This window comes from Nycticebus coucang, chromosome 24 (genome assembly GCF_027406575.1).
Source record: "Nycticebus coucang isolate mNycCou1 chromosome 24, mNycCou1.pri, whole genome shotgun sequence".
Taxonomy (NCBI): domain Eukaryota; kingdom Metazoa; phylum Chordata; class Mammalia; order Primates; family Lorisidae; genus Nycticebus; species Nycticebus coucang.
The window spans coordinates 8073562-8096680 of NC_069803.1; positions in this window are offsets into that span (position 1 = coordinate 8073562).

Genomic DNA, 23119 nt, shown 5'->3' on the forward strand with positions numbered 1-23119 from the left:
CATCCAGGGCATAGTACAAGATATACTTATTGCTCATGAATCCAGTGGCCAATTAAGCTGCTGATTTGGGCTGAACTGAGATTTCTAAGGGCAGCTGACTTCTTCTGACACAGGCTGGGCTGGGCTGCAGCCTAGGGAGTCCTTTTGCCTTAGCTCTGCTCTGCAGGTCTCCTGTGGTCCAGCAGGCTAGCCTTCACACTGTCTCTTAGTGATGGCATAAGCACCGCAGAGGAAGATGAAACCTGGATGGCCTCCTGGGGATCTAGGCTCAGAACTGGCACATTGCTACCACATCATGCTGAAATGAAGAAAAGAACCTGCCTTTACAACAAGGAGCCAAAGCAAGTAGCAAAGCCAGATTAGGTCTAGAGTAGAGGTGTTGTGGCCTGGGGAACAGACTCCGCCTGTTTAGTGAGAAGGCTGCAAAGTCCATGACCAAAGCATGGCTAAAGAAAGGGCTAAGGAATTGGAGTCATCACTGCAATGTACCATGTGTGGGTTTTTAACCAGCCCAGGTTGGAGCTAAATGAAAATTATAACTAGACTTTGAGAAGCCTATAATAACATCAGCGAGAGCCAAATTTGAGACCAGGACAGCTAGAAATCTCCTTCCCTATAAAAACTGATTCAACCAAGCTAAGAGTAAGCAATGAACTTATTGACACCAGTCACATAAGCTAATTATGGATCCCAGTAGGACAAAGAGCATCCAGCAGATGAGAAACATGAGTCCAGGATTCTCTAAAGATGCATCATTCAAGGGTCCCACACCTTCCATTCTACCCCAAGTTTGGGAATGTCACATTTCTCCCCCCCACTCCTGGTACTCTCTCACTGTGAGGGGCACAGGAAACTGGGAGGCATTTTATTTCCTAGAGAGACTTAGGCTTTACTTTAGGGAAAGAGTAAAATAGTTAGCATAGTCCAAGTATTATGTAGGATTGGACTAAAATTAATTTGTCTGCATTAACCAGCTGCTCCATATCATAATTAGACCTGAATAAACAAATAACAAAAAAACAGTTTATGCAGTTCCTAGAAACACAAATTAAAATGAATGACTTTTAATATATTTCTCACCAAAAATTGTGACTTTTTTAATAAAACACATTTGAAGGCCTCATTCACACAGCCCCCTACATTTTACTCATCTCTGACCTAGAAGTCAATATGGGAAAAGGATGAGCATGTCTCCATCTATCTGATTGGAAATAGTCTCTTTCCACTTTGGAGCCTACTCTAATTTGTCATTTGATCCCTGTTTCATTTTTCAAATGAAATTACTTTATAAATACCTCACAGGCTATTGTGAGAATCAAATTAGGTAGCAGATGTGGAGGTCTGTTGAGAAGTTCAGAGTGTCATAGAAATGGGAAGTCATTTGACGCGTTGTTGCAATGGCAACAATGCTAATGGGCATGACCTCCTCATTACCAAGGCAGACTGGTGTGGTAGGAATCACAGGAGATCAAGTCAGCACTGCCGTGTTAAGATCCCGGTACCAACCTTAACCACCTGGTGTGACTAGCAAGTCCCTTGCTCACACCAGACATTGATGTTCTCATTAGTAAAGTGAAAAGGTGAAACTAGAATATTGGTAAAGTCCTTTTGAACTCTAAATAAAATTTCTTTTTGGCACTTTTTGAACACAGTTTTTCAATTATTTGAGGAAGAAAGAAAAACGTATACACGTACACACATACATATACACAGGGTGGCCATAAAGTTCACGTGACTTTAAATTGTACACTATTTTAAATTGCACATGAACTTTATAGCCACCCTGTGGCCACACACACACACACACACACACACACACACATATATATATATAGAAGCTACTTTAGAAGCCTACTTTCAAAACAGTAACAGAGTAATTCTTATGGTTGTGTTAATTCAATTCTAGCCATTCTGAATCTATTTGCTGTTTCTCTGGGCCTGTCCGGCCTATAGAAACCATTCCCACCTCTTCTGTGAAGCCTTCCCTCATCCCTCCGGTCCCAGTTCAGGGTTTCCTCCTCTGTGTTCCTCTGTGTGCTGCTTCATCGGCAGGCTCGCCAGCATCATCATTGACTCTTCCAAAAATTACTTCTAAATTTGAACATCTGAAGTCAACCTTAACATCTTCCTCCCTAAAAGAATAGTTTGTGGAGAAGTCTTTTGTTCCCCTGGAGGATGGCACACATGAATTGAATAGACACATGGTTCAATTAAACAAAATCAGCTAATAGTACTGGCTCTGACTCTAATTTTTCACCTTAATCACATAACTTACAAATGACGAAAAATATGATTTATATTGTCCACTTTCAGGACCTGTCTGAGAAAACTCCTAAGGGTGACATCAGTGCAGACCTTTCTACTGAGTGGAACACTACATACAAATCAGAGCATTTACTGGAAGCATACTATGTGCTCAGCATTGCTGAATACTACAGCAAATGTATAAAGCAGAAGGCATGGTCCCTGCTCTGGAGTGCAGACAAGAGTCACACAGAGAGGAAAAATAAAATTTTTAAAGAACAATGCAAAGTAGAATATAATCAAGCACTCACTTGTTTAGGACAGATAATTATCCTGTAGTGCTTCAAAAAGGAAGAGATTATATCATCACTATTGGAGCCCATGAACACATGGAAAGCAAGGAAGTAATTGCAAGGCTGGTGCTTCTCACAATGGAGGGCCTGTGCTGGTGCACGATTCTCAATCCCAGACATAGCACCTATTGTTGTGTTTGTTCACGTGAAGAGGCATCTCGTCCTTCTCATAATTTCAAAATAAAGGCATTCTCCAAGCTTAGCTTCCAGAAATGCATTCGTTGGTATCCTTCCCTCTCTCTTAAGGAACTACTTCTATCACAGGCTCATAAATTTTGTACCAAATTTTTGCCTATACATTTTCAATCTAACTTCTTTCTTAATCTCCAGTTGTGTTTTCTCAAATATATTTTCTGGACATTTTCATTTTCTCTTCTAAGACTGTGCAAAGGAAGACAGTGAGATGAGAACAAAAAATGCTCATGCCTTGGCCTTGAAATCAAGTAGGGCTATATTTGAATTTTGCCCCCACTTTTATTACATATGTCCTGTAAACTCTCTGAGAGCCTCTATTTTCATCTCTGAACTTGGAATAGTACTATATATCTAGCAATATTAAAAAGATTTAGTTGAAGTAATATATAGAAAAGCCCAGCATAAAAGAATAGTTTAGTAACTGGCAATGCTTGCAATGACAATCATCATTATTATAAAATGAAATAGGACACTCAAATCTTTCCATGAAGTGGCTTCAATCTATATTTCTGGGATGTCTTCAGTATATAAACTAAGCACATCCACTTTCATAGTTCTGCTTAGATTATTTACCATAAATAAGATTCTTCCCCTAAAATTTCTTTCCACTAGAACAAATATTTTTTCTTCAAGATACTATACTTTTCACTAACATCCTTAATGAGGTTTCTATACCCACTCTGGTCCAAAAAAAGCCCTCCAGATAATTACTGGATTATCTTATTTTTACTTTTTAAATCAGCCTTTGAATTTAAACATGTACTGACTTGTTACACATCTTCATTTTTTCCTTGGTCATTTTAAATACATGTCACTATGTGGGCTCCCCAATTAGACTACAAAGCCCATAAGTGTAACAAATATCAATTTTGCCCATCAGCACCAGGCTGATGGGCACAAATGGTATTCCAAGTACCATCCTCAGAGTAGGCACTTTAAATATTTGTTAAACTCATAAAGAACTTCATTAATAAAACAGAGAAGTAAAAGTTGGCATGAGAATTAATAAAAGGCAGAGTGATATTTTGGTGGGAGCTGAATGCTAAGAAAAGGTAATAGCATGATAAAACTGGAAAGTATAAAAATATGGTATATTGATGCTGCCTACTTACTGAGCTGTGAAGCAGAGAGGTTAGCCAGGAGTCTTTGTCAAATTAGGGGTAGGGAACTCAGCGTGAAATAGTGGAAACATAGTAATAGAAGAATTCACTGAGTATTTATTTTAAGGAAAGTAACAACAATACAAGGTGAATGTTAAATACATCTTGAACCTTCAAGGTTGAAGAAAGCTGCCTCTCAAAGAAACAAGGTAACTCTAAAGAAAAACCATAGAGAATAAGAAGACATTTTTTGATATGCTGAGAGTGTTATTGAGCATGCAAATATGGATGTCCAGTGGACAAAGTATGCAGCGAAACTAAGAAAACTCCTTATAAGCTGTCAGTGAAGACTGTGAAAACTCCCAGAACATGGAATTCTGCCTATCCTCTTAATACTTCAGAGGGTTGCATAATCTTTAAACTTGTTCAACTACAAGATAAGAAGAAGCCCCATAATTGTACTTATTTCATTATCCAGCTCAGACCTCCTTCTATCTGTGCAGCCAACTTAGAAAACCCTATGAACAGAGACTGTGAATATGATAGTATCATTGTTAAAAGCAGTTCTCTCATTTTCAGACTTTTTCTGTTCAGTTCTACTAAACTTACAAACTGTTGGGAGGTAGGGTGGCATGGAGCAGGGAGAAACTTACCTAGAGTTCTTCTTCTGACTGACATGGAGTAATAGGGATTGCACTTATCCTCCCACCAGAAACAACCAAAAAATAAAACAACACTTGTGCCACAACAGTTTTCAAACACTATTTCAGGCAACAAGGTTAGTGAATTCTGAGAGATGAGAAACTAATAAAGTGAGCTTCACAATCATTCCAGTTTGTTGCCTTGAAAAATTTTCCAAGCTACAACACATGGAGGAGGAACAGAGGCAAAGCTTAGTACAGCCCTCCCCAGGGCCAGAGCTGAGAACCCTGGGATATCAAAGCAGCTGGGAGAGGAGAGAGCAGTGCAGAAAGAATGGCAAAGATCTGCAGAGGGTAATGACAAGGATACCAAGAGCCAAGGAAAGAACCATCTAGAGACCATCCATTGACTCACAGAAACAAGGAATGAGCTTATACAGATCCAAAATACTGCCTGCTCCCATCATTTAGACTAAAAAAAAATCATGATTTCTGGGACCCAAGTAGGGTACTCAGAATAGTTTGCCCACATAGTAGGAAATGTTTAGTCCTGGGCCAAGCCCTGCTCACCTAACAAATCTTTAAAGTGAAAGCTCAGAGAAACAGATTGTTTCCAAGTAAGTTTACTCACAACCCAAAAGACAGCTTAAAAATACATGTAAGAATACAAAAATACCCAGCACCCCAAAAGTAAAATTCACAATAATGGACACACAAAGAAGCAGAAAAATGTGATCCAGAACAAAGAGAAAAGTTAATCAATCAATCAGAACAAACCCAGAATGGATATAGATATTAGAATTAGCAGTCAAGGATGTTACAAGAACTATTATAACTGTGATTCACATGTTCAAATGTCAAGTACAGACAGAAAATATGAAAAACACCCCTAGACAACTTCCAAGGTGAAAATTATAATGTGTGAGATGAAAAATGCACTGGATGTGATTAATAGCAGATTAGATATTACAGAAGAAAAGACTTAAAGACACAGCAATAGAAACTAACACAAAGGAGATTCAGATACAAAAAAAATTTTTTAAAATGATAAAAGCAACAGTGAGATGTTAGACAACTTCAACTTTGTATGACATATTAGATGGGTTATCAGAGATCAGAGAAAGGGAAAACAAAAAATACTTGAAGAAGAATAGTTAAAATTTTTTCAAATGTGATGGAAGTTATAAATACACAGTTGCAAGAAGTTAGATGAACTCCGAGAACAAGAAACATGGGCAGAGTCACACAAAAGCACATCATCAAATTGCTTAAAAGCAATAATAAAGAAAAAGCATATAAAAATTACAGAAAGACTTTTATAAAACTAGATAAGCTATTTTAAAGAAAGCACAGAGACTATAAATAGCTAAAACAATTTTGTAGAAGAACATGAAGGACCCAAGTAGGCCAAACTGATTTTTGACAAATGCCATAGAAGAAATTCAGTGGAAGAAAGATAGTCTTTTCAACAAATGATACTGTGGAACAATTGACATCCTTAGGCAAAAAGATAGACTTCAACAGAGACATTACACAACATACAAAGTTAATTCAAAATAGATCATGGATTTAAAGGTAAAAAGTAAATCTGTAAATGCTAGTCCACTTCTTCAAAACACTGACATACATATATTTATGGCCCGTCTCTTCCCACTTGGAGAATGTATATTACATGACAGCAAGAATTTTATGCTTTATTCACCACCATTCCTAGCATCTACAACTACTAACACTTAATAAGCATTTAATAAATTATTTTTAACTATTATTTGGGGCCTAAAGTATTGAAGGATATTACATCACTCTTCCATGCAGTGGTCTGCAAGGAACTGCAGACTTCTGAAGAACTAGATACTCCAATAGAGGTTGTGACAGGTTTTAAGGAGAAAAAAATCATGATGTTATCAAATTTTGGAGGCTCAATCTCCCCTCTAGAGAACCTACTGTAGGGAACACAGATGTTCCAAAGAAGCTACTTCCCTACTAGAGAAATTACTGCTGGAAATATAGATGTTCCAAAGAACCTACTGCAGGGAACAGGAGCTAGTGGCACATCTGGGAACCCATAGTGGTGATCACACCAGGCCATGCTGCTCTTTGCCCATCAGCGAGCACCACAAGGTGCTAGAAATGGGAAATTCCTGTCTGTGGGATTTCCCTGCTGGGCACCTTTGCCCTATCCACCTGGCAAAGGCTTTTGCACAACTACACAGAAATATGAGGCTCTTTCTAGCCATTCACCCTTCCTTCATTGTAGGCCCCACCCCCGGGGTGGAGGTGAGGCCACCCCCCCAACCACCACCACCACCACAACCCCCCCACCCCACAACCACCCCTACCATTACCACTTCTGTATGGTCATCCCAACATTCTCCTTGATTCCTTCCACTCTGTTCCCTTTATCCTGTCCCGGCATCAAGCCCAAGAAAGCCTGAACACTTCTAATCCTGTGTTTACATCTGCTTCTTGGAAGACCTGACCTGACATACATAAGCACAGCAAGTCTGTCAGGGGTAGGAAAACATCAGTTTTTTCCCATGATTATCCTAAAGCAGAGGTTGGCATGTGGCCACAGAAGGAGTGTTTGTAAAGTTCAGGCAAACAGTTGTTTTCATTAGTTAACAACTAACTAGAGATCAGGCTTCCTTTATTTGGGGGACCAATTCCAGGCAGAGCGTTCTTGCTTTCTGAGTTTACCTCAGGATGCAAAGTGGTTTTTCTTTACATTTGTGGTATGTGAGTTTTCCTTACCCAACAGGGCAAGGCAGCCAGTTTACTTTCTCAGAAGCACAGATATATCTGAGAAGGTTCATTGCCCTTGGAGTTTTCACACTGGTCCCAACTTGCTGTTGACTTAATAATATATTCTCAAGGAAATCCACTGAACATTTCTGGGCCACAAATATCATCTGATCCAAATCTCTACTGTTAAAGATGGGATAGTAAAGGAGTCATCCTGCTTTCTGAATCTGCAACCTACTAGCCAATAGTATTAAAAGTCAACTAATACTATCAGATCTTGCCCTTGTGTTAAGCATCTCAAAAGAGTGAAAACGTGAAAGTGCTTTGAAGCAAATCATTGCTGTAGTTATTTTCCACGTTGTGTTATCCTGAAATGTGTGGCTATGTGTGTGTGATGGGTGTACGGGCAGATGGGTATTTCTCAACACAGCATCCTCCCTAATCTGCAGCTGTGGTCATATATGCAGGCAACCCAGGAAGAAACACCTGCGTTCATTCCTCACATGTTCTGGCTGCAGACCAGCAGATTCTATCTCTACATTGGGCAAAACTACCACTCGAACTGCATTTTCTCTTGAACACCCTCACAGAACTCAGTTTGAGCCATTGTATTCAGAGCTTTGTTTGAACGAGGTTGTCTTTTCCTCATTCAGTCTGCAGTACACTGTCGGAGTGAATCCTGCTGTTAGCTAGACAGGGGTCCCAAGAGAGGACATGTTGGGTTCTGTATGTTTAACTTTTTATCCTTTGTGTCAACTAGTTATGTTTCTAAAACATTTCCAATCCCCTAGCTTCACAGAAAACAAATAACTGTGCACAGCCCCTCTCTTCCTTCAGCCCTCATAAATAATCTCCAAGAAAGAGGACAGCTGCAGAGACAGGGCCTGAATGTTGAAGAGAGTGGTACAGCCAGCTACAGCTCCACCTCAGACAATGGTTTTGCAGCTGGGCTGCAGAGCATGGGAACAAATTCAAAACTTTCCCAGGGTACTTCCTTCCAGGCATGGCAGAAGAGTCCTTCAAGCCAAAAACCTGACTGTGTCATGGAAAGCACTCAGGACACTAGTCCCAAGGTGTTTTATGCTAAATTGAGACAAATTAAGGTGGTTTCCTCTCTGGGCCTCAATGTCTTTATCTGTTATGAAGCAGTGTGATGTGATTAAATATTTGGCTTTATAAGCCAGATTGCTTAATTTAGAATCTGAGCTTTGCTACCTACTAGCCATGTAACCTTAGGCAAGCTGCTTGGAGTTTTTGTATTTGACAGACTTATACTTGGTTATGCTGAATAACAACAGCAACAAAATCTCAGTGCTTATTACAATCAAGGTTTATTTCTCACTCATGTTGTACTGTGGCTATGGATCAGCGGTAGTTCTGAGGCTCTGAGCTCAGGTCCACATGCCTTCCTCAATGAGGGATTTACCCAAGGTAGAGCCTATCTCTTGGCCTCATAGCAAAGGTATAAGAAAGCAGTGGGCAGCCATGTGATGGCTCTTGACAGCATTTGATTGAAATGGACCTATTGTCTCTTCCACTCACATTTCATTGGCTTAAGCAACAAAACCTCTGTGCAAAGGAGTATGACAGCATGTTACTTAATTCCAAAGACACATTCTGGGAAATGCTTCATTAGATCATTATGTGAACATCATACAATGTACTTACACAACCCTAGCAAACATCATAGAGTGTACTTACCAAACCTAAATGATGTGCTCCTATGGTCCCCAACTCCCAGGTCAGGGACCAGGACAATCTGTGGGCCATTAGGTATCAGGCCACATATCAGGAGATAAGAGGCAGACAAGTGAAGCTTCGTCTCTATTTACAGCTGCTGCCCAGCCCTTGCAACACAACCTGGGCTCTACCCCCTGTCAGATCCCCATCCACATACTCCTCCTCCCTGTGGTAAAGTTGTCTTCTATGAATCTGGTCCCTGGTTCTAAAAAGGTTGGAGCCCACTGATGTACCTAGTGCACTCCTAGGCTATAAGGCAGAACCTTAACTCCTAGGCAACAAACCTATGTGAAATGTTACTCTACTTAATGTCATAAGCAATTATCGCACTGTGTTAAGTACAGGGTGGCAATAAAGTTAAATCGCACACAAACTTTATGGCCAGCCAGTATTTGTGTATCTAAACATATCTAAATATAGAAAAGGAACAGTAAAATATGGTAGTGTAGAACAGTGATTTTCATCTAGTGTGCCATAAGAGGATCTTAATTTTCTGTGAAAAATTTTAAAGATCATTAATTAAATTACTTTCAAAAGAAGTTCAAAGTAACTAAGTATATTCTTTTACTCTCTTATTTTTTTGATCAACGTAATTGAAGTGTGCCATGGAAGTTTAACTATGGGTTCAAGTGTACCATGAGATAAAAAGAGGTTGACAGACACAGGTGTAGAAGATTAGAAGTGTCTGGAAGGACTAAACATTGCTCTGGGGAGTCAGTGAGTAAGTGGTGATTGAGTGTGAAGGTCCATTAGGATATTAACCCCTCATCACTATAGACTTTATCAACACTGGACACTTAGGATACGTTAAATTTATAAAAATGTTTTCTTTAATAATAAATTAATCTTACTGCAACTTTTTTTATTTTACAAACTTTTTACTTATTTTTAACCTTCTATAATAATGCTTAATTTAAAACACAAACACATTGCACAACTGTACAAAAATATTTTTTGCTTTATATTGTTTAGCCTATAATTTTTTTTCAGTTTAATTTTTTTTAATTTTTTCTTTTTTTACTTTTTAAACTTTCGTGTTAAACACTAAGACAAACACAGGGTCAGGATCATCAGTGTCACTGTCTTCCACCTCCATATCTTGTCCACTGGAAGGTCTTCAGGGGCAGTCACATGCATGGAGCTGTCATCTCCTATGATAACAATGCCTTCTTCTAGAATACCTTCAAAGGGTCTTTATGAGGCTGCTTTACAGTTAACTTTAGTTTTTGCAAATAGAAGGAATACATTTTAAAATAATTATAAAAGTATGACATAGTAAACAAATAAACCAATAATGTCGGTATTTATTATCATTATCAAGTATTATATACTGTACATAGCTGTATATGCTAGACTTTGACACAACTGACAGCACAGTGGGTTTGTTTAAGCCAGTATGACCAAAATGCATGATTAATGTGCTATGCAACCACATCACAATGGCTAAATAATGGCAGTTTCTCAGCTACAATCTTATGGGGTCCCTGGCAAATATGTAGTTTGCCATTGCCTGAAACGTCATTATGAGGCACACGATGATATGTTCCTACTATAAGAAAAATAGCAAATCATAGTGAAGGGGTCCTCAATTCTGTAACACAGAAGGAGGCAAATACTTATGTACAAAATATAATCCACCTCCCATATCTTACTTCCTCTTCTCTCTGTAAAATAAAATTCATCATAATAGTACCCACTTCATAAAATTGTTAGAAAGATTAAATAATTTTGTATGTGAAAAACATTTAAAATGGTGCTCACAATACAGTAAACTCTCATTAAATGTTGGCTATTATTATCTATCCAATAGGAATACTAGAATCCTAGAACTCTTTTTTTTTAACCTCACAGGGATGTTTAAAAGCCCATTATTAACGTTTTTGTTATAGATACTATGTGAAAAGAGATAAGTCATATTAAGTACCATTAGAAACTAAGAAATTTTATTACATCAATCACAGACAATAATGCAGACGTGTGCCCTCCACTCGTCTCCATGGAAATGCTCATTGAGAAAGCTTTGAAGGGTGTTATTAGCAGGACAATATACCTTGGAGATATCATCATCAATAGCAAAATAAATTATTTATGAAGCCCTTATTAGACATGAAGGTCAGCATACAAGATGCTAAGATGAGCAAGATGTAGCCCTCTATCTGCTTACAGCCTGGTTGAAGAGACACCCTTTATTTATGTGCCTTACCTAAGTACACCAAGTAAGACCTGCCTGGGTGGTAGCAGAGGTCACAGCTGCTCCTGGATGTCAGAGGGAAATGCTCCTGAGAGCCACAAGCTGGGAAATAACTCTCAGAGAACAAAACACTTGAACCAGCCCTTTAAGGAGAGGAGAATTCAGTGGACCAGACTAGAAAAGAAAAAGTAAAGAAAGAAAACAGAGACAATTCTTCTGTTTTCAGAAAAAATTGAAATCCTGCTAATGTGCAAGAGATGTTGTCAATTGGTGTGATGAAAAGAAAAGGAAAAACAAAACAAAATCAGGTTTCCTGGCCCTTGGTACCAGATAGGATTCTCCCCTAGACCTCTGGTGTCTATATGTTTAGGATTGCTCCCTCTTCTGCCAGTGTACTTAATCTGTTTCCTTCAAGACTTCATCTTTCTCCCTACATCTGTTTTTTAATCTCCTGACATCTATGCCATATCAAATGCATTGTAGTTCAGTTGCTATAATATTTATCACTTATGAACATCTATTATGTGTCTTTATATAAACACTTTTTCCTGTAATCCTCATAACATCCAGTGATTTATTTAAGATGATCCCGAAAGTCACTTACTAAGGGGCTGTGTTGTGTGACCGGAGACGCAAACGAACAGCAGCTTTGCCATGGGTGTAAACTAGCTCCTGTAATTATGTCAAGAAACAGACTATGTGAGATGAGATGGCGTGTAGCGAAGATCTTTATTTAGGGGTTTGATTTTATACTTTTCTAGTCACATACATACTTAATCTATTATCTATTAGTTTCACCATTACCTCAATTTACCTATCTGAAATCAACTAAAAAGGAAATATCCTGTTACCACATTAACACATCACTTTTGTAGTAAAAATCTTCTTCTAGACACTGACTAATCTCTGGGCAGGTGTGTAAACAAAATCATAAAGAAGAAAGTAGTCACAGGGGAACAGAGTTAATGGAAGAATATCTTCAAGCATTCACTCAGTTTACTCAGTATGAAGTAATGACTGTGTCTTTTCCTCAGAGCAGAGCACCTATAGACCTCTGACAATATGTTGTTAACATACGTCAACCCTCTGGCTCGTATCTCTGAGGAAGGGCGGCATGCTCTTTGATCTCAGGCTTCACAGGGTGCACGGCTTCAGAGAATGGCTTGTGGAATTTTAATTCCAGGGAAGCCAACTCTGCGTATGTCCCGGGGGGGGCCCAGGTCCCTTAAGCCTCTGGAAGAAAAGCAAATCATTTTAAACTCACATTGAGCTCACTTTGTGTGCTTGATGTAGGATATGTTCATTCTAAATCTTATCCTACGGGCTGGACCACTATTCAGACCCAAGCACTTTTGCCCCAATGCTCAGGCTCTTTTCCATATCAGTGTACCCTTTCCCATTAGAGCAGAGGGCAAAGTCTGTGCACACATGTGTGTGAAGGCCCTAGCATATTCATATTCATGCACATATTCACCTGCTTTGATATGGGCACAATGCCCCAGGAAATACCTTCATTGGATCAAATGCTTCTTCTCACTGGCTAAGTGTCTGTGCATCTGACCCTCATTCCTAATGCTGTTGATTCATTGCAAGGGAGTTGCTGACTCTGAAGGATACAGGAAATTGTAAGAGTAATTTCCTCATTAGTTTATTTCAAAGCAACTGATGATTGTGCACCATGGTCCCATTTGGGGAGATAATGAGACAAAGTGATCTAGGCGAGGACAGTGGATTGCATGGAGCCTCCTTGGAGGGCAGAGAGAACTGTTAGGCCTCAGGTGTCTCATCAGGGATAATGGGGAATACCTAAACTCATATGTGTGTCAGTGCTTCCATCTCTTTGGTGACAGCAAGTTAGCAACAGCCAAGTAATTCTTGCTGTCACACAGCTGTGTTAGCCCTTTAATATGAACCCAAGATCAGATGGGAGAAGACCTGTAAGTCACTGCTAATATGATTCCCTTTATTTCTCACTTTCTTTATTAAGCTCTGGGTGCATGTGGGTGTGTATGCCTGTACATGTACATACATACACAACATTCCATGAATTTATTCTCAGTACTAAGATAAACTCATTAAGATCATGACTATCCTCCCCAAATTTTATTCTCTAGTGCCTAAGATCTAACTGGGACTTTATGAAAATTTGTGGAGGGGAGAAAGGGAAAAAGAAAAAGAAATCTATTGGGTTGCATCTGTGGCTCATAGGAGTAGGGCACTGGCCCCATATACTGAGGGTGGCAGGCTCGAACCTGGCCCCGGTCAAACTGCAACAACCAAAAAATTTTAAAAAAAAGAGAGAGAGAGAAACAACAAAAGAAACAACAACAACAAAGCAATCTATTGACAGTATAGAATTCAAGAAACGTATTTTAGAACCTAATACCGACCCCCTTCATAAGACTTTATTTTAATTATAATGTCATATCCACTGCTTGAAATGTTCCCTCTCTCTACCTTAGACCACTGCAAATCTACCCATCTGTTTTAGTTTAATTACCACAAAAGCAGAAGACACAGAGACACGGGAGGTGAGCCAAGCCAAGTGAGAACCTGGAGAGAGTGAGACAGGGATGGAGGCAGAGGTAAGCTAGGTGACATATCAAGCTCACCCTTATGGGTGATGTAGACTTGATTTTTCTTGGATATTCTGAAACATACTATTCCCCATAATTGCCAATTAGAGGCAAGAGACACAGTGAAGCTCCATAGCCCAGTTGCTTAATGATTATACCAAAAGATATAAAGTACAAGTACAAGTCTGGGTCTCAACATGGCTGCAAAGATTGAGTAGGCCCCTTCAAGCAACCCACATGCCAAGAGCAAAAAGTTCCTATAACAGAAAGCAAGAAATGAACAGTGCAGTTGAAGGTTGGGGAGCTCATCTGAGACATAAATCTGAGAAGTCCAGCACAGTCCACCCTTGAGCCATGTGGATCTGTTCATGCTTGACATCAATTCTTGTTATCACAGAGCCTTTAGGATGGAGGTAAGCTCAATCTCCCCAAAAGACTCAAAATGACATGTTCAGTGAAACAAGTTACAGTCCTTGATCCTAAAACTAGTCCCAAATGCATAACTTATATTCATCACTCCTATTTCCACCATTCATTCCAATATTCCTTACCGTCAGCAAGAATTTTGGTGGGTCTAGGTGCTCTTCAGTTAGGGTAACACAAATCATTTTTCCTGAGAAATTTCATCTTGTGACTGCCATACATTCAGTAGGCTGTGTTTACTGCAAGTGTGACTTTATAGTTTTCACCAAGCATGGAAGCACCAAAGCCACCACAGTGAACCACTGAGCTATACAGATAATCCCCAGCTATTATTTGTAGTAATGACATTATTGCCTCTTAGTAATCAGAATCAATTATGTCCCATTGGAAAAAACTATTCGCCCTTCCATGTACATGTTTTCTTCTCTAGGAAATAGAACCTGTAAACCAACCAGGCTTAAGGTTGCATAGATGGAAAAGACAAATTCCACAAGTGGATTAGTTAGAGTGATTATAAGAGGGACCAAGCCAACTTTCATCCCTTGGTTCCTTGGCTTGTGGGAAAGCCAAGGGACAAGCTACTGGGACACAGTATCATAAGATGTTATTCCAGTGAACATACTAAGTCACAGAGGAGAGTGCTCCAGCTCCACAGAGTTTGTCCTCAAGATGTCATCTTAACTGACTTCTTAATAGGCCATTTCATCATTTCATGTGATACAAAATATAATTCTGTGTGATACAAAATATGGTGGGACCAGTGATTTTCATGGTTACGTACATCTTTCCCATTTTCTCAGACTAGTAAAATGCCCACTCCTAAAAAAATTAAGTGTGGTTAGATTGAGGAAAAGAGAGGGTGTATGTGGTTGTGGTTGGTCCTGAGAGTATATGATAATCACCTCTAACAGGTGCTATATCCCCTGAAGATATGAATGATACAACAGGCCTCAGGTATAGCAAACAACAAAGGCAACTCAGTTTTGGGATTGAGATAAGACAGATGCAATCACAATGGAGCCACTGGGCCCTGCCTTATCCATATTTCTGTGTATGTGCTCAGCAAGGACATGGGAAAGACAGCAGAGCCGCTAATCTTCTTGTCTCCAGCTTGTCTTGGCTGTGAAACCAGCTTAGTATTTTAATCCACAGATATGGAAAAAGCATGGACATGTCCATGAGGACCTGGGGAAAAGAAAGGCAGAAAATAAATTAAATTGTGTGGTGCCCGACATGGTGCTTGTACTGAGCTCAGTCACCAGTCTGTTCTTAAGATCTGTTCCCTTTTGAAGTTTGCCTTCTCCACCTTTGGTTCCAATTTTCCATCTAGAGTGAATCTCACTAATGCCTGTGGGCTGCTGGGCAGTATTTCCCCTGTGTTGCTGCCTTTCTCAGGCCAATGCCTTCCAATAATCAGAGAAAACTTCTCTATGTCCTCTTGTTTTGAAGCTGCCCATCTTTTTGACATGCCCCCTGAGCTCTTCTTCCCTGTGGGAGGATAACCTTCAGGAAGAAGAGATGGCTATTAATCAGTATCCCAGAAGTAGATCAAGGTTTTCACTCTCACTCTATCACCCATGCTCCCATCTCTCTGTGAAAACTCACCACTCATGGGCATATCTCTCCTTCCTCTTCTGACCAGTGTTTCACTTTAGCCTCATGTGTCTCCACTTTTACAACATTAGAGTTACATATATAAAAAATAACAAGCCATTTCCAACAAAAAGAATAGAAGGACTTTTTCTCACAGGTCCAAGACAGGGAATTGGAGGAGGAAACACCAAAGTCTTTCACCATGGATCAGCCCTCCTAGAATCCTTAGGTTTTAATTAACCATGTCCTCAAAGTAACCGTTGCTGTCTGGAAATCACTAACATAATAGGTTTTCTTAACAACTGATTTCTCTAAGCTTCCCAGCTCTGATAGCTTCCATCTTTTCTTGGAACTGGAACCTTTTGACTTTACCTTGCAGATCCCATGCTCTTCCCGGTACTGACCCTCGGCCCATCAACGTAACCACCTCTAGAGAAGGGCCTCTTCTGGTAGCTTCTTTCAGGCTTAACCTCTGAAATTTCCCTTTTCTTGTATGTTTTGTAATCATCACTCCAAAGAAACAGGCTGCTCTTTAGATTTTAGCACCCACGCCGTGAAAGCCAGACTTCCCAAGTTTGAGGTCTGTCAGTTAGGGGTCACTTAGAAGCCCAACTTAACAAGATTGCTTCCCTCACTGTGTGAGCTATTTAATTCCTTTTAGCTCTGTTCTGCTGCTGACTGATTGGCAGGCAGAATTATTTCAAGGTTACTTCCAAGGGACTGTGTGTACCTGTGTGCAGAGTGTTTGCTAGAAGAAATTACAAGCCATAGAATTTTGGCTTAGGTCTTCATTTTTACACAAGCACATACAAAAATACACATAGTTCTGTGTTCTTTTAAAAATAAAAATTTGGCATCATATATTTTATATATTCCAAAGGACTGTGTGTACCCGTGTGCAGAGTGTTTGCTAGAAGAAATTACAAGTCACAGAATTTTGGCTTAGGTCTTCATTTTATATATTCCATATTGCTATTAAATATTTACCTTAGTCTTTTTCTGGTTCTTTCTCTCTAGCTGAATCTTACATGTTGGAGTTTTCCAAAGCCAGATTCCTGTTCTGTTCCTTTTCTCCCTTGCTGTACTATCTGTGAGCTCCCACACATATCCATAGTAACTGATGACCTGATACCAGTCTCCTGCGAGCTCTGTCTCCTGAGCTATGTTAGCAGAATCCATCTTTTCAAACCAAATATTTATCATGTCTTAAGTGAAGCCACAAACCACCAGGTGCAATGTACTTACAATCTCTGTCCACTGCCCCAATGTTTCCTACACCAACCACAAAGACCTCATCCATCAGGGCTGTCATCATGACATCTACCTGCTTCTCCTGCTCCTCCTGTGGACACACTCACGTTCACCAGTCTAGTTCTCTTGTAGTTCCACGTTCAAGGAAGGTTACACTTCTCTACCCACTAATGAAATGTATGGCTGTGTAATGAGTCTGTCCAAAAGTAAAATATGAACAGATTAATGTGTGCCGATCACTTTAATGCAAATGAATTCAAAAGCCTGTGAAGGAGTCTCCATTCTCAAACTCAGTACATAGAAAGAGATAATAAAATAGGGGCATCAAAGTAACCTCTCTAAATCTGGATCTCTTAGTAATTATGATGCACAAAGCCACCTGCCAAACTGAACAAGAAATGCATATATCCCCTTCTAAGCTTCTGATTTGGAGCTTCCTTGATAGCACTTCATAACTTAGCCCACCTGCAGTGGGCCGCCCTTTCTGGTTATTGGAATCCACTAACCTAAGCAATCAAATATCAGCAATGCTTCTCTTTCCATGGTTTTCTATATCCCAGTGGTCTATAAGTCCTGATAATCCTCCCCTTAAATATTCTTTACATCAGTTTTCTCCTTTCTATTCTAACAACCACTGTCCTCTCTGTAATTTACTCACATTTTTACAAAACTTAAATGGGCTTCCTGCATGTCCCAGCCCAGTCTGCACATATATATTCTTCACATGACCAGCAGAATGTTTCAAAATAAAAATATGATCTCTTTACTCATTTTTTTAATTCCTAGAAAATCCTTACATAGGGTTCTTTTAAATATAGTCACCTATTTTAAGGAACAAGTCTGTGGGCGGCGCCTGTGGCTCAGTGAGCAGGGCGCCGGCCCCATATACCGAGGGTGGCGGGTTCAAACCCAGCCCCGGCCAAACTGCAACAAAAAAATAGCGTTGTGGCAGGCGCCTGTGGTCCCAGCTACTCGGGAGGCTGAGGCAGGAGAATCGCCTAAGCCCAGGAGTTGGAGGTTGCTGTGAGCTGTGTGAGGCCTCGGCACTCTACCGAGGGCAATAAAGTGAAACTCTGTCTCTACAAAAAAAATATATATATATTAAAAAAAAAAAGGGAACAAGTCTGTGAGAATATCAGCATTGTTTTGTGAATAGGACGTGGTAATCTTAGAAACCACAGCCAAAAGATAAGAAGCTTCATCTTGGAAGGAAAGTACATCTTCCCAGACTAACAGTTTGGGAGGAAGAATTGCCTACCCCTGGTATGCATGTCTCTCAGAGAGAGATTGAGATAGAAAAGAAAGGCCAAAGGAAAAACAAGTCAAGGGGATAGATACATACCCTCCCAAAGCGATTTTATTTTCCAAAGTAAACTAAAAACTACTCCCTAGACCCAACTAGAAGCTGGGTTTTTCTCATCATTCTTCCATCCCTGTAGTTAACCACTCCCTGTGAAAGCTACAAACAAATGTCATTATCCCTAATTTTAAAAAAGAGTTTAAAAAAAAAAAAAAAGTAGGAAAGAGAATGACCATTTAACTAGAGCAATTCTGTTGCTCCCCAGGGATTCTGGTTAGCAGCTAATTTCTCCTTGCCTGGAGACTGCCTCCTGCCATTTGCCATTCATCTGTGGTGTGCACCTCTGAGTTTGGAGAAAAGTACTGCTCAAAAATTATATTACTATGCATTATTTTTATAGGTTCTCTTTTTATATCTATGGGGAGTCTCTCTAGGGAATCCTGTGTTAGATGTGGAAGACAGTAACAAGAAATATGCAAAAAGGGAATAAGAGTGTCTCTGTACATTCTCCTCAGCTACTAGGCCCCTAGGGGTCTTATCTGCAACTGTATTTAAACTCACATATTTAAATCTAAAGAATAGTTTCTAATGGCTGGTGTCCTACAGGATTTACCAACCATTATTCCCACCTCAAATATAAATAACCAAGTGACACATAGGAAAAGGAAATTAGTGCTGGTACAATCTCTATAACAATTGTAGAAACTGCTGATATCGTATTTTCCTAAAGGAAAGAGTAACAATAAATGAATATTAATAGTTGGTTTATTATTGTTTTAAGGAAAATTCTTCCAAGATCAAAATGTACTTAGGCACCTTAGGATTGCTTTTTTCATTTCTATAATGTAATTTTTGACTATTCATTTAACCATTTTAAGCAATTTGAAACATTGCTAGCTATTGGGATCCTACAAATATTTTTTTCAGAATGAATATTTTTAAGATCACAGATTTAAAACATAGAAGGAAAATGCTGAAATTTTCCTTAAGAAAAAAGTTTTTTCTTCTCTCTAGCTCCTCCTCCGTCAACACTGCCCCACCTTCTCAACTCCCCACCTGTCAAGACCCTATATCGTGTTATAAGAGTGGGTGATCATGGCAGGTATGGAGGAGGAAGGTTATTTATTAATTTTGAGCTTCTGGATTCTCCTAATATTATTTTTCATTGGTTCTTCTCTCTCTTTTTCCATTTTGATTGTTAGGGTGTACACATGTTTCATTCACGTACTTTGTTTATTGTACAGATTAAGTCAAAGTTACAAATGTGCTCTTCACCCAGATAGTGTGTACTCTACCCAGCAGGTGTGAGTTTACCCATCCCCCTACCCCCAGCTTGATTTTCAATGAGATTTACTTCCATACGTGCTCTTAAGTGTTCATCAATTAGTTCCAACTACATGTGTTTGTTTCTCTATTCTTGCAATGTTTCACTTAAAAGAATGGTTGACAATTCCCTCTAGATTGTCAGAAAAAATACTAGTCCCCGTTTCTTTATTGCCTGAGTGGTATTCCATAGTACACATACACATTTTATTAACACATTCATGTCTTGGTGAACACCAGTTTGCTTCCATGTTTCTGAAGTTGTGAATGGTGCTGCTGTAAACACTCAAGTGCAGATGTCCTTCCTATAAAACGACCTTTTTTCCTTTGGGTGTATACATAGCAGCGGGGTTACAGGGTTAAATGGTCGTTCTACTTTAGGTTCTCTGAGACAGTTCCAGGCCGTTTTTCGTGAAGGTTGTACTAGTTTGCCGTTCCACCAACAGTGCCTAAGATTTGCTTTCTCTCCACATCCACACCAGCATCTATTATTTGGGGACTTTTTAATATGAGCCATTCTCATCATTGGAGTTAGGTGATATCGCACTGTGGTTTTCATTTGCATTCCCCTAATGATTAGAGACATGGAACATTTTTTTTTTTATGAGCTTGTTGGCCATTAGTATATCTTCATTTGAAAAGTTTCTGTTCGGGAGGCACCTGTGGCTCAAAGGGGTAGGGCGCAGGCCCCATATGCTGGAGGTGGTGGTTTCAAATCCAGCCCCCAGCCAAAAACTGCAAAAAAAAAAAAAAAAAGAAAAGTTTCTATTCATGTCATTTGCCCACTTTTTTATGGGGTTCTTTAGTTGTTTCTTGCTCACTTGAATTCTTTGTACATTCATGTTATGGGTCCTTTACCAAATGTATAGCATGCAAATATTTTCTCCCATTCTGTGAAATGTCTGTATACTCTTCTGATTTCATCCTTGGCTGTGCAGAAGTTTTTAAATTGGATCAAGTCCCATTTATCTATTTTTGTTGTTTTTGTAATTGTTTAGGGGTATTCTTCATGAATTCTTTGTCTAGGCTAATATCTGTAAGAGTTTTTCCAACATTTTCCTCTACGATTCTTATAATTTGCCATCATAGTTTTAAGTCCTTTATATACTGTGAGTTCATTTTTGCAAGAGGTGAGAGGTACAGATCCTGTTCCAATCTTTTACATTTGGCTATCCAGTTTGCTCAGCCCCATTTATGGAACAGAGATTCTTTTCCTCAGTGTATATTTTTGTTCAAAATCAAATGGGAATAAGAAGATGATTTAATCTCTAGGCTCTGTATCTCTGTTTCTGTGCCAGTACTATGCTGTTTTGTTTATTATAGTCTGCAGTATAACATGAATAAAGTTCAGTAAAGTGCCTTGGATATTGAGGTCTTTTTTGTTCCATATGAAACATAGCACTATTTTTTTCTAGATGTGAAAAAAATGGCATTGGTATTTTAGTGGGAATTGCATTGAATTTGTAAATTACTCTGGGTAGGATAGCCATTTCCACAAATGTTTATTCTGCTAATCCAAGAGCAAGATTTGTTTTTCCATCTGTTTCCATCCTATGTAATTTCTTTCTTCAATGTTTAATAATTTTCCCTGTAGAAGTCTTTCACTTCATTTGTTAAACATATTCCTAGATATGTTATTTTCTGTATTGCAACTGTGAAAGTTATTACATCTCTACTAAAAATAGAAAAGCTAGCCAGACATTGTGGCAGGCACCTATAATCCCAGTTACTCAGGAGACTGAGGCAAGAGGATCACTCAAACTCAGGAGTTTGAGGTTGTTTTGAGCTATGATGATACAACAGCACTCTATCCAGGGTGACAGAGAGAGACTTTGTCTCAAAAAAAAAAAAAAAAAAAAATTAAGAGCAAATCTACTGGGAAAAAAAAAATCTTCTGGAAAGTCCTCACTGAGTACGCCTGGTTCTTTGGTGAAATGGAAAATTAAGTGGGGGCCCCATGAAGTTAGTTAACAGGGTCCTCAGGGAATGCTGCGATCAGGATCTCAGATGCTAAGTGATCATGGAATCTGAGGGCCTAGGCCAGGGAAACACAATCCTAAGTGCCACTACTGACACGTTGAGCTTTAGAATTCTTTGAGTGATGAACTAAGAGTGAGCTCGCATTACACAAGGAGAAGTAAAATAAAACTTACATCTCTCTAATGTGTCTCCTGCTAGTTCAGTTTGGTTTTGAACCCTTGAAAAGTGATCCCAGCCACTTTGAGCTGTCACTTCCACATGCTCCAGGAAACAGTGCACTCACACCCACCCTCCAGTCTCCTATAGGTGGGTTCCCAATACCACCTCTAAAGTGCTATTCTCTGAAGACTGATGGGCCACATTATGTGCAACATTGCCCCTCATTATTCAATACTTTGAGCGTCATTTTCTTTCATGGTGCTGTGCAGCCATGGTTGAATTCTCTTGTGTGTTTTTGTATGAAACACTAAGATAAATAAGTGGAAACTGTGAAGGAACAGAAGATAAAGCTTTATGGAAAATATAGGAATGAGGAATTAAGAAATAATCATGTGGAACAGAAGTAAGAGATGGCAAGGAGAGAACAGTGACTTTTAAGACACCTGGGTGAATGGCTTAACTACCACTTGAACTTCACCTTAGAAAGGAAAACTTCACCTTTACCTTAGAAAAGAAAACAGTGTAACCTAAACATTTGTACCTTCATATCAATCTGAAAGAAAATAATAATATGAAGACACCAGGGAATCCCACATGGGGTAACATCGAAGTGCTCAGTGTGGTCCTCTTGCAAGATGATATAGACACAGCCTCTTTCCCCAACCTCCCCTCTTGTCAGGCCACCCCTCTTATTTACTAGACTCAGGCCACATTGGTTCTGTTTTACAAATATGTCAACTCTGTGTCTCCTCTCCATCTTTGCACGTGTCTCTGTGCTTGAAATGTCCTTATCCCCACAAAATATTCTCTCATTTCCACTCACTTTCAGGTTCCAAATTCAGAGCCACTTCATATGAGAGGTCTTCCCAGATCCCCCAACCTAAACAAGATCCCAGATTCAGATTTAGATCTTCTCCCAGGCCCCTGCACACTTTTGCCCCACGCGGTTTATAATGAATCGCATGTCCTTCATCCAAGGCACACAGCGATGTGTGTAATTTCTACCTCTTCTGCATGCTATCAGCTTCACAAGGCATAAAGAATCTGTTTGTTTTGCTGATGAATAGCACTGTGTGAAAGCACAGGGGTTGGCACTTGTTGGGATGGGTTGTCAGTCATTGTTCAATGAAGAAGGATGAACACTGGAGCAAAGAACTGCCAAATAGTAAAGCAACAAAGGAGATTATTTTGTAAGAAAGAGCTAGTAGGCAACAATTATTTTAGTGGCAGTGTAATAATAATCCTAGTTATGTATTTACACTTTTGTATTTCCCAATGAACTGGGCCTCCTTTATTCATTAAGGCCCT